Source organism: Stegodyphus dumicola, chromosome 5, assembly GCF_044657685.1.
Source record: "Stegodyphus dumicola isolate Sdum_Otavi_A_Nest chromosome 5, ASM4465768v1".
In the NCBI taxonomy this organism is placed as follows: domain Eukaryota; kingdom Metazoa; phylum Arthropoda; class Arachnida; order Araneae; family Eresidae; genus Stegodyphus; species Stegodyphus dumicola.
Window position 1 is genome coordinate 24,982,864 of NC_140772.1, and position 17,685 is coordinate 25,000,548.

A 17,685-nucleotide genomic window follows, 5' to 3' on the forward strand; every position below is an offset into this window, starting at 1 on the left:
TACGATATTAATAAGCACGAGTGCATGGAAATAAACAATGCCGTCGCCTGGACTTGAACCTGGACCTTTCGAATACGCGCCGAGTGTGCTACCGTTACACGATGGTGTGTTGGTGTATTTAATTACGGCAAAGCACACTAGGGCTATCTGAATAAGGGGAGGGATGCCTTTCGTGGAGGACTTTCTAAGGGAAACTGGCTCGTATGCACGTTACACATGGGGAAAACCACGAAAACACCCATGCAGCCAGCCCGTTCGCGGGATTCGAACCTCGGACCGAACTACCAGTGTTCAGCGATTTTACCGCTCGGCCGCTGGTGGGCCTACCGTTACACGAAGACGTGCAAAGAGGAGGGAGAAGATACCTTATATATTCCCCCTTTTAAATGGCGACTAGGGATTAGGGGACCCAATCGCCAAATCTTGGTGTTGAAAAATCATTATACACCACCTTAAGTTATTTTATGCGGCAGACTAGAAGAATGAGCAATGTCTTCGCCGGGACTCGAACCTTGAACTCTCGAATATGCGTCGAGTGGGGTACCGTTACACCACGAAGGCATGCAGAAAGGAGAGAGAAAATAACCTTATAGTCGTTAAGATCATACTTCATAGGATCATGTCTATAGTACGATTAGAGAGTTCACTCACCTTATATTCGTTTTTTTTTTTTTTTTTTTTTTTTTTTCTCAAAGTGCTTGTGCAAAGCCATGTCACTTGTATGAAACATGCAAAATTGGATTAGGCTGTTACAGATGTTGTCATATTTTCAATTGGAGAATTGTATGAAGCAATTTCACAATTTCATCAAGCATGGAGTAGTTTATGTTGTAGTGAAAGTGATGTGAAATGCATCTTTTGACTATTTTCATGATGCTTGGAAGCAAACGGCGAGCGTTGGAGAAATGCTTTCGGTTTTCTTTGGTCAGAAACTTATTTCTGATACGCCATAGCCTCCTTATATGTTAAGATTCTCATCTTTTTACCAGGCTGTTCCTTCTTATGAAGATTATTCTAAAAGCTGAATGTTTCTATATATTTCAAGCTATCCGAATAAATTTGAAGCCTAGACGAGGTGAGATACTAAAAGCCATAATCTGCCAGTGCGTTCAGGAATGTTAGGAACGCTACAGCAAGTGTGGGTTTCCGACATACGGTAATCTGAAGGCGTTTAGGTAATAATTTATTACATTTCAAACAAAATTGCTGTACAAGTATTTAACGTTAACATATCAATACCATAATAAGGATGTTCTTTTGATTTTGGAAACACTGCTTTTACATTATTCCGTTTGCAGAGACCGAAGTGATACGATCCGACAGACCATAGCATATTATTTGCCCATAAAGCAAACTCAGAATAGCTTGATAAAATTTATTTTACCAAAAGAAACACATCACAGTTCTGAAACGTTCGACAACAATACTTGTACAGCTCTTCACAGTATCACAGAGTACAATCAATAGGTAGATTCCAGACTACTAAGAACGTTAAACACAACGCAGTGCAAAGGGCACCTAAAGAGCGAAGTTAACACGGATATCTCAATACTCTGAATTCAGCTCTGAACTAACAACTACTAACTGATACTGTTATCGGTGTCATATAGTTTTTGACCGGCCACCGAGAATTCTCTCGTACTTCTGGAAATTATTGAAAGGCATATGAGGACAGGATACGGTTATAATTACATACAGGATAAACATCAGTTATTCAATTATAGTACCTGTAACAGTTTTACAGAGTACGAACTAAAATATCGCCAAGTTTGACAACATTTGCCGATTTCTTGCCAAATGTTGCTGCAAAATTAGTAGCCATAACCATTGCCAACGTGGCGATATCTCGCCAAATTAGCGAGATAGCGATAGCAATTTACTCAGTGTTAAATAGACTTGTTTCTGTATTCTTACTTTTCCGACAAAGCTTCACTTCTTTAGATTCTCACGTTACATATTATTAAAAAAAAAAAAAAAAAAAAAAAACCCCTACAATTTTACATATAATTTAATAAAAATTATTTAGATATGTACAAAATTCATAATACTATTATATTCATAAAAATAAGTACAAGTAAATATAAAAATATGAAATCTGAAAGCTTTCATGTTTTACATTACGTCCAAAGGGGCGTTTTTTTAACGTTTTGTGTGCAACCTTTATTTATTAAATATCATGTTCTTTGCACTTAAACCATAAAATTCAATTAAATAGCAATATCGCATGAGCATCTCTTTCGAATTTCCGATGCACAGTTTTGCGCGCTGGAGATAATTCCCCCCCCCCGTAAAGTATTGCCATTGCTCGCATAGAAATCGTTGAGTTTGTTAATAAAAAATTCGTTAAGTGTTGCAAAATAGAAAATCGATAATAAAATAAAATTCAAATTCAAAATTCGGGCTTCCAAATGCCCATGCTCAGTGGAAGATAACCTTATTCAAAATGTGATGGCTGTAATTACCATAGTTTTATAACAATGCGAGGAACATGCATACATTTATGCAGTTTCTTCATTGTTTAATTTCTTTAAATATAACACAGGGCTCTAATATTTTATGGGGACAATTTATAGTGCACATTTATAGTGCATCAAAGCAAAATGCCAAAACGAAATTAATAGCCCTTGTGGGCTAAAGCCTTTGGTCTAAATATATCTGAAAACCATATTATTCTTGACTAGTCTCACCTTTGTTATAATCTGCATAGGCGAAACAACAGAATGAGAATTTTGCTGTTTTTAATTTAATGTTTTCAACAGAATTATCTTATTATATTGAAACAGAATTATTATTTGAATCTTGCTAAAATACCGAGGCATTTTAGCAAAATTTTTTATGTGCATACACCATGAACATTGTGTTTCATTAAAAAATATCTGATGTGTACACCACATGACTTCCTTGTACGGAATATTAAATTATACGCATTTTTTCTTGCATTTTATTTAAACTTATTAGATTGAATTAAACCTACTTCGCCGACAGCGCATAAACCACAATAGAATAAATGCATTCTTTAAAATTCACTTTGTTTACCATAGCGACACTCTGGCGCTAGGTTTACTTAACAGTATTATATATCCTTCATATTATACCTCAGAATCCACAAAATGTATATCATTTAAAGAATTATCTAATCGTTGCCACATGTTCTATTCAAATACTATAATAAAGCTAGAACTATGTATAAAAGAAATGAAGCAAACAAAACAAAACAGAAACAGTTTCTCACAGACGATTGAGTATTTCTCATTTAATTAATTCAGTTCTCACTTCGCGAGAAGGCAAAAATACATAAAAACTTAAAATATCTATATTTAAGTAAATATAATATAAATTACGAAGTAAATCTCAAACATTTATTTCCTCGAAAAAATTCCAGAAAGAATTAAGCATGATTTAATTGGCAATAATAAATGAATGCGTTATCTTTGTTGTTGCGAAGCTAAGTTTCTCTAGATTGGCAACAAATCCACTAGTCTCCTGTTTCAAATGTAAACATCAATGGCCGCCATTAAAAACAGGCTTAGCGGCAATTAAACAACTTTAAAATTGCTGATAATTCTAAAAATATTGAACACGGATTTACTAAAGGCATAAAATCCTTAACCGGAAGATAAAAACAACATAATTCAATCATTTTTAAAGCAAAAAATGTACAATTTACAAACATATAAGAATAAAGAAACCGAGATCACTGTGCCTGGTAACAGAGTGGATATATATATAAATATATTTATATACGTTTGGTGCTGCCGATTGCAACCAAAATACCAGGTGCACATCTACATGTTATAGCAGTCCTATATACAAAATTTCAACGTTCTGAGGCTACTCGTTTTTTAATTATGCGAGATACGTACGTACATACGTTCGTACAGACACAACGAAAAATTCTCTTCAGAATTCATTTTAAACCAGTTTTATATTTTTTTGGAGGAAAAGAGTCTTTTATTCTGTCCTTACGTACAGATATCACGCGAAAACATCGTTAATTTGCATTTGAAAGAGGTCAAAATGGGATATTTTCGTTGAAATATGCTGCCTGAACCTTTTCACGATTACAATACTTCCTTTTTACTTCGTACAAGGAAGTAAAAAAACGATTTGTATAGTGTCATGGCATTCGAAATCGGCCACTTGTACTAAAAAGGTGATTCCAGCTGTCATTCAGTGGACTTCGCACGGGAGTTAAGCAATGAGATTATAAGACATTTCTCCCGCTTTCCTAGCGTGCCTTCGTGGTGTAGTGGTTCTGCACGCTGGGCCGGTATTCCAGAGGTCCGTGGTTCGATTCCCGGCGAAAGCGGTTGCTATTTTTCATCTTTCCTGCTTCCAAAATACCTAATGTCTGTACAGTGGCGCCCGAACTACAAGGGTGTTGGATGAGGATTATCCACACCCAGGATTTGGCGATTGGGTCTCTTAAAAACCCCAGTCGCCCTTTAAAAACGGGAGTATATAAGGTATTTCTCCTGTTTTTCTAGCGTGCCTTCGTGGTGTAGTGGTTCTGCATGCTTTGCTGGTATTCCAGAGGTCCGTGGCTCGATTCCTGGCGAAGGCTGTTGCTATTTTTCATCTTTCCTGCTTCCAAAATACCTAATGTCTCTACAAGGTTAGTCATGCAATAAATACATACTCGAAAATTGCAACCATTAGCATATTAACATACTTGTAGAAAATATCTCGGTATGTTAGTGATTTTTTGAGACATATGTTTCAAAATCTCTGGTCGTTATTTGCTGAGGAATCCGTTTTGTTTACTTTAGGTGCATACTAACCTAAATGAGTTTTAAATTATGGTTCAGGTTAAACTAAAATTAAAAAAATCAGTTCAATTACCTTTACTTTCCTTCCAGTAAAAATCTTACTTTAAATGCAGTACACGATCTTGTTTTCCGGCGTAGAATCCATTAGCGCTGCGTCCAGCTTTTGAACTCGCTTGTTATTTACATTAAATCTTGAAGAGTTTAGTACTTAAGCATTAATTAAGTTTAAACAGTAATTTATAGCTCATTCATTAATAATGATCTTAAATTTCCTCGACATATTTTTCTTCCTGCGATTTTCAAGTGAATACCCTTATTAAACCATCGAAGGTTGTTAAAATTCTATTCACTTCCTAAATATTGTACATTTTTGTTTAATATTTAAGAGTAAATGGTTTTGGCTGAGAATTTACGATCACTAAACGTACAAAATGGATGTTTCGAATATCACGTTATTAGTTAATATCAGTTGTAAAATTTATTAAGTTTGAAAATTAATTTATTAATATTTTAAACGTTAACAAAGATTGAAAAGAAACTGAGTGTTTTATTGTAAATACTGAGCTATATTTAAAGTTTTTAAGAATAATGTATTTTAATACTATATATATATATGTGTGTGATGTACCAGCTTTAGTCGTAGCTTAAATTATCAGACGATAATTTAAAAAAAAAAAAAAAACAGGATCCATTTTTTTATTATTCAGGAGAAATAGCAGTTACAAAATCAGATATCCGGAGTAAATAAAAAGAATCACTAATAACTTTTTGTATGAAGTTTACTGCATCGTGACATTTAAGAAAAAGCCTCCGATATTTCTTTGCGAGTCCTTTTATAGCCTCCGGAAAGGCGGAGCTTCCAAGAAATGACGTCAGCCTCTTCAGCCAATCCAGTTCGCTTTAAATATTTCCAGAATATTCTATAACTGTAGGTGTAGAAAAGGCGGGAAAAACTACTTGACTACGGGGCTGTGGATTTAATTCCACGTACTTTCAAATAAGAGACCGTCGCCATTAAAAATGAAAAGAACATACAGTTAGAATTTGAAGTGTATTCTTGACTATGGAATTTTATTATTACATGCGTATTACATATGGTTTCAATTGCAGAAAATTTGCTTTGGATGTGAATTTTGTTACTTATACACTGCTGACCACCGTAAATGCAACACCCAGAAGGAAGCATGCAAATAACATGACATTTACAACATGCATTACTAGAGGTGAGATATGCAAATGATTAGAATTTTAGCGCAGATGCACATCACGCGCGCCTGTGGCTCCACTTCAAAACTATTTAAGGCTTGGAGTTTTCGACGATTTCAAGTTCGGCAATTAGGTTTTTCTTGTGGTTTTTCAAAAAAAAAAAAAAAAATCAATTATGCCTCGTAGTGGTCCTGCAGCGGGTATTATGGTATGGGGCGGTATTGGATATCACTCTCGCACTCCTCTACTACGCAATGCCGGTACTTTAAACAGCCAGTGCTACATCTCCGAGGTGTTGCAGCCAGTTGTCCTTCCTTACCTGCAGGGCTTGCCCACAGCCATATTTCAAAAGGATAATGCGCGACCACACGTGGCACGCATTGTCCAAGTGTTCTTCGTCAATCGCCAGATTGAATTGCTTACCTTGCCGGCTCGTTCTCCGGATCTTTCGCCGATAGAAAACATGTGGTCCATGGTTGCTGAACGATTGACCCAGATTACATCCCAAGCTGCCACACGCATATTCACAAAGCTTACAGACAATTTCGCTACGGGCTGCTCTCATTGGAGGAAACATCTGCTTGGCGGTCATATTTGGAATGGCGAGTTATCGCCCTGTAGGCGTGGTAATTAACGCCAAACAAACGGGAACAGCGTTTATTTAATTCAATATTTTTTTAGTTTATGAATGAAAGCTTAGAGTAATTGTGTGGAATATATCTTAAATAACCTACTGATCTTATTAATAGTTTATTTGTATTTGAATTTAAACTTTTAAAAGCACGTAATTGTTTTACAAGAAAAGGTGTTTATAAGGAGAAAGCATATGCACTTTTTCGTTATTTCACTTAGGAAGAGTCTATTGTGTAAATTTTCATAGCGCATTAATTTATACAAATAAAGGAATATTAAAAAATTAACCAAATGAAAACATTCAGTAAACATTTAAGGATGTCAGATACCTATTCCTTTTACGATTAAGTATAACTAAAATTATATTTTATTCCATTATGCGCTATTTCTATAGAGACGCTTTTCGGGATCTTGGATCGTAATCTTGCTTACTAGTACCTACTACAAAGAGTACAAACCAGTAAATAAAAATAAGAAAAATTAACATTAACAAAAATAGAGAAAATAAAGGCGTTTAATTTTTAACACCGTACCCGAAGGCGAAAAGACAAATAATGACAAAGTCATTCAATAAAGTTAAAATAAAAATAAATCCGTATAGAGCAGAGTTTAGGAAAACTACGAGCGAGGATAGAACCGGCAACTTAGAAGTCTGAGAATTATTCCCGCGCTCTTTACCACTGGCCTGTAGTTTCTCCGGGAATTACGCTTACTTTTTGGTACACCACGCTTAGATACAAATTGTAAAGGCGATGAACCAAAAGGCGCCAAGCACTAGATTCTGTAACCCTATCTCTTTTAACCAATCGGAGCAAACAGCAGAAGAAACGGTCTGTAGGCTTTGTGAATAAGCCTGCCACACCAGATCAACTTTGGCAACGTGTGGAAGCTGCTTGGTCTGCTGTACCCCAAGAACACATCCAAAGTCTCCTTGAAATAATGCCGAGGCGTGTGGCAGCGGTGATCTCCAACAATGGGGGCGGCTATTCTGGCTACTGATTCTGGAAGGAACCACACTTCACAGAAGTCTGTAAATTTAATCATTTGATACTTGGTCAACATGTTATCTACTAAATAAATTTTGTTGTGATATCTATTGTCTTTCTTGGTGTGTCAATTTGAGTGGCCAGCAGAGTACTTAGCAGAGAAAATATTTACCAGTAACTTTGTACAGTGACGATTTAAATCTGTGCATAACGCTACGTTATCAGTTATTATGTAAGTGTATTAATAACTAATTATTATTATGTAAGTGTATTAATAACTAATTATTATTATGTAAGTATATTAATAACTAATTATTATTATGTAAGTGTATTAATAACTAATTATTATTATGTAAGTGTATTAACAATTAATTATTATTATGTAAGTGTATTAACAACTAATTATTATTATGTAAGTGTATTAACAACTAATTATTATTATGTAAGTGTATTAATAACTAATTATTATTATGTAAGTGTATTAATAACTAATTTTCAGAATTCTAACGGCAGCATCTTATAGTATTATTAGTGAAGCGAGAAAAATTTGGGGGGGGGATGTATTGACTTTAAACCGTAATCGCTTTTAAGTGGGCATAATTATATGAGAAAAAAATAGCTGCTGTTACCTCTAAAATAAATTCTTACGTATAAATAATTTGGTTTCCATTTTTATTATATATTTTTAAAAAAGGTACGACTTCATAACCAAATGGTTTTGGAGTTTACGATTTATTGATGAATCATTAGAGTTTTCAAAACACGAAATTGTGCTGCATGTCAGGGTTATTTCTGAAATGGAACATAATACCAATACGCTAAAAAATGAGAGTGCAAGGCTAATCTTTAGAATATGGTAACAGGTAGTTTGGCGACATTTTGGTAAGGCGATAAAGGTTACTAGCTAGGACTTCAGCAATAATCTGAGAAGTACACAGTTCGAATCACAGATTATTTTGTCTCAGAGAAATGAGAGATCATGAGACATGTCATGTGACATCTTCTGGAAAATTCCGATCGTGATTTTAGCTAATAAGCACTTAGAACGAATATCGCTGCTAAAGTGCAGAATAGCCCACTTATTCGTTTGGCGCTTTTTACAAGAGTAAGAAGAATTGGATTTTTTTTCAATTTTCTTTGACTTTTTAATTGAAAATAGGTCGATGTGAACATGGATAAAGTCATGCGTGTGCACAATGCCATTTTTGTGCAATTCTGGGATTTTTTTTAAGTGAAAATAGGTCGACGTGTAGATGGATACCGTGTATGTGCCATTCTTAAAAACGCGGCAATTAGTGGGCGATTCTACACTTTCTTCCCATTTCGCACCTAATCTTCATTATGATTAACACTTTTGATTCCATAAAAGTTCTAGTATAAGCGTAATTCGGCTAGCAGATTGTTGGAAAAAATGTTGAGTAAAAAAAAAACATGCCTTTACTTCTTGAAAACAAAATGGCGTCCAAAACAAAACTAGCAGGTTGCTGTAGAAGAGTTGGTCGCCAAATGTTCGCCAAAAAATCGCCAAGTTACTATATTGTAAAGATTCACCGAGTGCAGCTTACATACATTTAATTAAGTAACTGATAACCTTACAGCATACATATAAGAAAGCTATATGTCGTGGTTCCTCATACCCTTGTAATTGCCGCTGTATGGAAGTTCAAGAGACATTTTCATAAGAGAGAGTATTAGATATCCCGTGGCACTTTCTGAATTCTCATACAGTATCCAACATCGAAATATGTTACGGGAGATACCAGAATTCAGCAAATGGTTAAGGATTTTGTAAACCCAAAACCAAGAATTTGCTAAAGTTAGTTCACATAAAATTGTAGCTGCTTTCGTCAAATGCAACATATCTTAGTCATTCAATAATTTGAAAACAGTTCTCTTATCTAATAAAGTAGTGTAAAACAAAGTTAATTCTAAAGCCTTGAAAATTTTTGGAACGTTTCATTGATGATCTATCTATAAAACGTACACGAGTAATGCAAATTTTATAACCAGCATATTTTACGACTCGCTTCTGCAAGAAAAGAACTTCAGACACGTTTCTCCTGCTGCAGACACGTTCTTATAGACCTGTTATTTGGAACATCAGAACCTGAATTTTGTTCTATACCTTTCTTAACTTCTTTTTTGTCTGCCGATCTAAGGTAGCATTATTGCCAGAAGCTTTCTCTGTTCTTTGGTTTTTATTTGTACATGTATTATGAATGTTATTAACGAAGATCGTTGGCAGAGATTTCTTTGGGGATCTTTTTGACACAATTGATAAATTATTTGTTTCATAAAAAAACTATTCATAAAAACCATTTTCAATTCTAGAAGAATTCTATATTGTATAAGAGTAAGGAAATTACTGCAATTCGTTGCTTAGAAAACGCTCATCAATTATTCAAGTACAAATTAAAGTATAAAAGGCAAAGAAGACTTCATGGTCTAGCAGCTTCTTGGCCAAAGTCAAGAAATATATATATAGAATACCAGTTATATCGTCTTGTACGCTTGGCGATTATAAACTGAGCTAGACGTTAGAAGACCGTTGGTGCTACTTTGGTAGACGGTTGCACGGATTTTTGGCGATTTACGTTGGCGTAATTGTTGTCGCAATTGTTGGCGCGATTTTTACAATCGTCAGCCATCTTGAAAAACGCTGTTTTTACGCATAGTAAAGTATTCGAGACTTAAAAAAAATTAAATATCGTTAAAAGTAATGGATTAATTTTTTTGTTGAAAATGTTGTTTTTTAAGATGGCAGGCAAGTGTAAATAAATGCATTTACTATGAGTATAAAATACTAAAGTAAGGCTATTATTACTTTCATATAGCAAAAGAAAAGAATAAAAACACCGCTATAAAAACATTGTGCCAACGTTTAATTAGATTAAAATATTACTGAAATTGAATATCGAATTAAAAACCATCCTACCAACTTTTAAAAGAATTAGAATATTATTAAATTCAAATACTTTAAAATACGTTATATAAAATATAATTAACATTAAAACATATGTGACAATAATTATCTCGGCAATTTTTGAATATAGTGTATTAATTTTTTTAAACAAAAATTGAAGTATACGATTATAAAAGAAAAGAAAAATATGTACTTACATATTTTGAGTAATTTAACCTCTTGTTTATTGATAAGTACCACAAAAAAAAAAAAATCGAAATCATAATTGAATCGGCTCTTTTAACCATCTTCATCTGTTATCCACATATCTCGCACTTCATTGAAGAAGTAGTCATTTCCTTCAAAAATTTAAAATAAATTTCCTCTGACGCTATTAACAATCTATAAATAAATCTTTGATTAGGAAAGACAGGTTGGCCAAAATAAGGTCTCAAAGGGCAATTTTTTTATTCCAATACTAATAATTCTTGGTAATTACCAATAACAACATTCATCTTCGAAACGAACATATCCATTCCATTTGAAATCTGACGAATTCGAAGAGATTAATAATAAAATTTTAAAATGGCGCGGTAATGCACAAATATTCAGTAACCAATCAGGGAGCTGATTACATCACGCATAGAATTAAAATTATTTAAATAATCATTCATAATAAAATCATTTTTAAAACAAATGCAAAAATAAGTTGTATTTTAATATTTAACAGCCATAAATAATGTTTAAAACATTAGATTAAATTTATATATATTATTAAAACCAATTACTTTTTAAATAAGGTGACGTCATTTATTACATCATCAACAACATAAAATTATATAAAATATAAACAACAAAATTTTTATTTCAAATAAAAATGTAAAATTAAATTGATTTTTAATATTTAGAAGCCATAAATAATATTTAAAACACGGAAGTTATGCATAGTAAAACGCATCATTTTTTTAATAAAATGACAACAAAGTAGGTTACCATAAATAACTTATCCAGCAATGGGTTTACCATAAGTTGTATTACTCGCCAAAAGAAAAATCGCCCGAATCCGTGCAACCGTCTACCAAAGTACCAGACTGTTTATTGAATACTCACTAAGTCTTAAAATACTACAAAGTCAGGAAAAGGGTGTAAAGAGCTCTTTATCAACACAGATAAAGATAGCAGAAGGCTCCAACTCGTGCGTAGGAAAGCCAACACTTTCGGCTTAAATTAAATGAAATGTTAACAAAAAACTTAAAATTAAATGAAGGTATACGAAGTTAAAATCATATGAAGAGAACAACTGATATTATGCCTTGACGATAATTCTTTACATGTGACCTTGGGTACACAAATTTAGGTCATGAAAATCATGTAAATATTTTTTGATTCTTTACAAAAAAACACATTAACCTCTTTCAGTGCAATTTCAAATCATAAATTTTATCTCATATTGGACATAATTGCGAAGCATAACTACGTAAGCATAACACCAGTAAAATTAATGGTAACCGAAAAATCATAATATTTATCAGAAATACAATTTGTTGTAATTCCTTTCGTCTGTAACGGAAAATAGCTTCTTTCTCATTAAGGAAGTAAGAACATAATCGAAATCAGTTATATTTTTGCATTAACAATTTTATTGTTTTCATATTATTACAGGTATGTGTAGAAATTTGTTGTCACGTGATGTGCTTATGCTTAGTTGTTGCTCATAACTCAAGAACTTTAATGTTTGACTGCTTTCGAATTTGTTGATCTAACAGGATTAAGAATATTCGCAACATATAAATTATTTAAAAGGAACATGTCAGTGAGCTATTACTCCATCTTTCAAAGTCTGAAAACAAGATTTTCTTGGAATATTTTATAATAAACTGATGCATATGCAAATTGGAATTACCTCCAAACTTCAACACTATTCCCCACTTCGTTTGCTTATATAGTTTTCGGATATGGAGAGTTTCTGAGTACACGGAATTTTTCATTCAATTTTTATTTATATATATATATATAAATAAATTTATATATATATATATATTTTTTTTCAGGATGCATTCTTTCCAGGGACTTGCAAAATTCCGCGAAGTAACACGTTTCAATAAAATTTGCTTCTATGTCTCAATTTTCACACGTCTTAGACTTGAGATTAACAGGAATTACAATAATTTAGTGCGTTTCTTAATAATAAAATTCTGTTAATATTATTTCCAAAAGACTAAAATAGATAAAATATTAGCTTAGACTTTTATACATACGATAAGATACAAAGAGCTATTTTGTTCCATGAATTCTTATTGAAATAATTAATTTTGCTTTGTATTATATAGAGTAAAGCCATACAACACTTACGTAATTGATATAAGAACAACACATTTTAATTAATTTTAAAGTAAAAAATCTGATGTATACAACACATGGCTTCCATGTACGGAATATTAAATTATACGCATTTTTTATTGCATTTCATTAAAACTTATTGGATTGAATTAAATCTACTTCGCCGACAGCGCATAAACCACAATAGAATAAACGCATTCTTTAAAATTCACTCTAGTATTTGTTTACCATAGCGACACTGTGGCGCTAGATTCACTTAACATTATTAATAATTATATAACAGTTAACTTATATAATAATTATATAACGGAAACTAAGTTAATTGTTATATAATCCAATAATTATATAACAGTTAACTTATATATTTCGTTCATATTATAACTCATAATGCACAAAATTTATATCATTTAAAGAATAGAATTATCTAATCGTTGCCACATGTTCTATTCAAATACTATAATAAAGCTGGAACGATGTATAAAAGAACTTAAGCAAACAAAACAAAAAAGAAACAGATTTTCACAGACGATTGAGTATTTCTCATTTAATTAAGTTCTCACTTCGAGAGAAGGCAAAAATACATAAAAACTGAAAACATATATATTAAAAATTACGAAGTAAATCTCGAACACATATTTTCTCGAAAAAATTCCAGAAAGAATTAAGCATGATTTAATTGGCAAGAATAAATGAATGCGTTATCTTTGTTGTTGCAAAGCTAAGTTTCTCTAGATTGGCAGCCAATCCACTAGTCTCCTGTTGGAAATGTAAACATCAATGGCCGCCATTAAAAAAGGCTTAGCGGCACTTAGACAACTTTAAAATTGTTGATAATTCTAAAAATATTGCATACAGATTTACTAAAGGCATAAAACCCTTAACCGGAAGATAAAAACAACATAATACAATCATTTTTAAATCAAAAAATGTACAATTTACAAACATATAAGAGTAAAGAAACTGAGATCACTGAGCCGGGTAACAGAGTGGATATATTTATAAATACATTTATATACGTTTGGCGCGGCCGATTGAAACCAAAATACGAGGTGCACATCTACATGTTATAGTATTCTTATATACAAAATTTCAACGTTCTGAGGCTACTCGCTTTTGAGTTATGCGAGATACGTACGTACATACGTTCGTACAGACGCCACGAAAAATTCTCTTCAGAATTCATTTTAAAGCAGTTTTTTAGTTTTTTTGGAGAAATAGGGTCTTTTATTCTGCCCTTACGTACAGATATCACGCAAAAACATCGTTAAATTACATTCGAAACCGGTCAAAGTTGATATTTTAGTTGAAATATGCTGCCTGGAGCTTTTCGCGATTACAATACTTCCTTTTTACTTCGTACAAGGAAATAAAAAATGGGGAATTGATCAACATATATAAGTATAAAAAGAAACTGAGCTCACCGAGCCGAGTAACAGAGTGTGTATATGTTATAAGGGTATTTCTCCCGCTTTCCTAGCGTGCCTTCCTGGTGCAGTGGTTCTGCATGCTGGGCCGGTATTCTAGATGTCCGTGGTTTGATTCCCGGCGAAGGTACATTATGTATCCAGCTTTTAAAAATTATTCATTACTATTTTCAGACAAAATTGTCTATATTCTCACTCGGTGTGAACTGTGAGACAGAAATTAGTAATCTACGTAGTGAAGAATAATTTGAATCTTATCACTAATTTCAGTTTCCGCAGGAACTGCAGTAGAATCTAATACAAAGGATTAATTCCGACTCGGAGAACAATCTAGAATTGGATTAATGTTCCAATTCTCGACCTGTGTCACAGAACAGAGCATTGATATGTGTTCTCAGGCTGTTATGAAGGGCCTGCCAATGGGACACATCAATCACGTGAAGAGTCAGGGACGGTTAAGCAGTAAAATATGTTACCATCTCCGCTCTACACTTCGTAGAGGTTACAAAGGCACTGACATTTCCCGTCGCAGTATTCTGGTCAGTCTCCCACTAAACTGCTGCGTAAGTCAAGAGAAAGATACCAAACGAGCTGACGGGTTTATAAACTGCTTAAAATGACTTGACCTTTAACATTTATATTACTATTTTGTGCTGTTAAAGCACTTTGTACGTAACAATACATTTTACATATTTATTTTGACTTAAAGTGTAAATCATATTTTGAGAATGTTGCAAAATGTGCAATTATTTTAGTAGAGTTTTACCGAACGCATTAAGAATAATAATGTTTTAAAGAATTATTCTAAAATAATGAAATTATTCTATTAGTATTAAGTTGTTCAATACGTTAAGAAGCATTTAAATTTGGAAATTCATAACTCTCTAGATAATAAAATATATATAAATCCCTAGGTTTAACAATAGTCTCGCTAATCTGAAAATCTTTATTATCAAACTCTCGAAAATAATTGCTGCTATTATTACTAAACATATCAGAAAATTGCTTTACTGTATTTTAAAACTATTGTATTTCACTGAAAGGTATTAGAAATACACTAAATTTGTCAGGCATTCAAGTCTCCATCCATTTAACAAAGGGCATCGTGTAACACCATCCTAAAAAATCTGATGTGTACACCACAAGACTTCCTTGTACGGAATATTAAATTAATGCATTTTTTTCTTGAATTTCATTTAAATTGATTGGATTGAATTAAATCTACTTCGTCGACAGCGCATAAACCACAATAAAATAAATGCACTCTTTAAAATTCACTATATTTGTTTACTATAACCACACTCTGAATGCACAAAATTTATATCATTTGAAGAATTATCTTATCGTTGCCACATGTTCTATTCAAATACTATAATAAAGCTAGAACGATGCATGAAAGAAATTAAGCGAACAAAACGGAAAAGAAAGAGTTTTTCACAGACGATTTAGTATTTCTCATTCAATTAATTCAGTTCTCACTTCGCGAGAAGGCAAAAATACATAAAAACTCAAAATATCTATATTAAAAATTACGAAGTAAATCTCAAACACTTATTTCCTCGAAAAATTTCCAGAAAGAATTAAGCATGATTTAATTGGCAATAATAAATGAATGCGTTATCTTTGTTGTTGCGAAGCTAAGTTTCTCTAGATTGGCAACAAATCCACTAGTCTCCTGTTTCAAATGTAAACATCAATGGCCGCCATTAAAACAGGCTTAGCGGCAATTAAACAACTTTAAAATTGTTGATAATTGTTCAAATATTGCTTCCAGAATTACGAAAGGCATAAAAACCTTAACCGGAAGATAAAAACAACATAATTCAATCATTTTTAAAGCAAAAAATGCACAATTTACAAACATATAGAGTAGAGAAACTGAGATCACTGAGCCGGGTAACAGAGTGGATATATATATAAATATATTTATATACGTTTGGTGCGGCCGATTGCAACCAAAATGCGACGTGCACATCTACATGTTATAGCAGTCCTATATACAAAATTTCAACGTTTTGAGGTTACTCGTTTTTGAGTTATGCGAGATACGTACGTACGCACGTACGTACATACGTTCGTACAGACGCCACGAAAAAGCCTTTTCAGAATTAATTTTAAAGCAGTTTTATAATTTTTTTGAAGGAAAAGAGTGTTTTATTCTGTCCTTACGTACAGATATCACTCAAAAACATCGTTAAATTGCATTCGATAGCGGTCAAAATGGATATTTTCGTTGAAATATGCTGCCTGAAACTTTTCGCGATTACAATACTTCCTTTTTACTTCGTACAAGGAAGTAAAAACAGAAATAACTTGAAATATCTCATAAGTATGCATTTGATTTTTTTCCTTCCCTCGAAAATTTAAATTTATTGAATAGTTAGGCTTGCTGTATGCTTTCGCAAAATTGCTTTGAAACTTTAAAGCCAGTAAAATATAGTTGAATAAAAATACATAAAAGTGTGTTAAATGCTTAAAAATAGTAAATAATATTTTACTATTTTTAGGCGGTAGCAAAAGTCAAATTTCAGCACGAATGATTCCTGAAAATTTTCTGAAACGTCTGTCTCGCTTAAAGCTTTGTTAAAGCTTAGAAAACAATTTCGAAATAAAAATAAAACTGTATAGGTAATATAATTTACATATAACTCTATGTAGCCAGTATCGATTTGCATAGGTAGATACAATTCTCAGTTCTGATGCCCTGCTAAGGCATTTAGAAGCTCATAAAACCTAGACACCTAAAGCTTTTCACCAGAGTATCGCATGACCCGCTTGCCCGTAGAAACATACTAACTGTAGAAACTTCGACTACTGAATATGGGAGCCGCAACGTTAAGAATTCGGAACTTTGCAGGGGAATTATGATATGCATGAATATTACATGCTCCAAAATGAACATTTTGCTATGAATTTTGAACCATCATATATATTCTGTTGTTAAAATTACTGATTCGCCTGCAAGTAAAATGCCAGTATAAATACAAAATGAAAACCTATTTTATTCTTTATATCTTAATTTTTTATATCTAAGTTTAATAAATAATTTAGCATTTATATCAAACATTTTTAAGATGCAGTTTCTAATAAAATTTTCAGAAAACTTCGTAATCTATGTCAATTTAGTATTTATGTTATAATAAAATAATTTATTTAGTAATCATCAAGAGTTTTTATTTACATTAAGGAAGTATTTTCTGGATTGACCTGAGACAGTAGCATTTGTAACGAGTAGAAATTCACTTCAGGGGACTTGGTACCCCCAAATCGAGGAAATTACCAATTTTTAAATTTTTTGCTAAAAAATATCTTAATACCGTCACTACACTGATGACAAATTTCGAAGTGATCTGACGGTAATAAATAATATAAAAATGCTTTTAAAAATTTTAGCAGCCCTTTAAATGCCACATCCTTTAAATGTA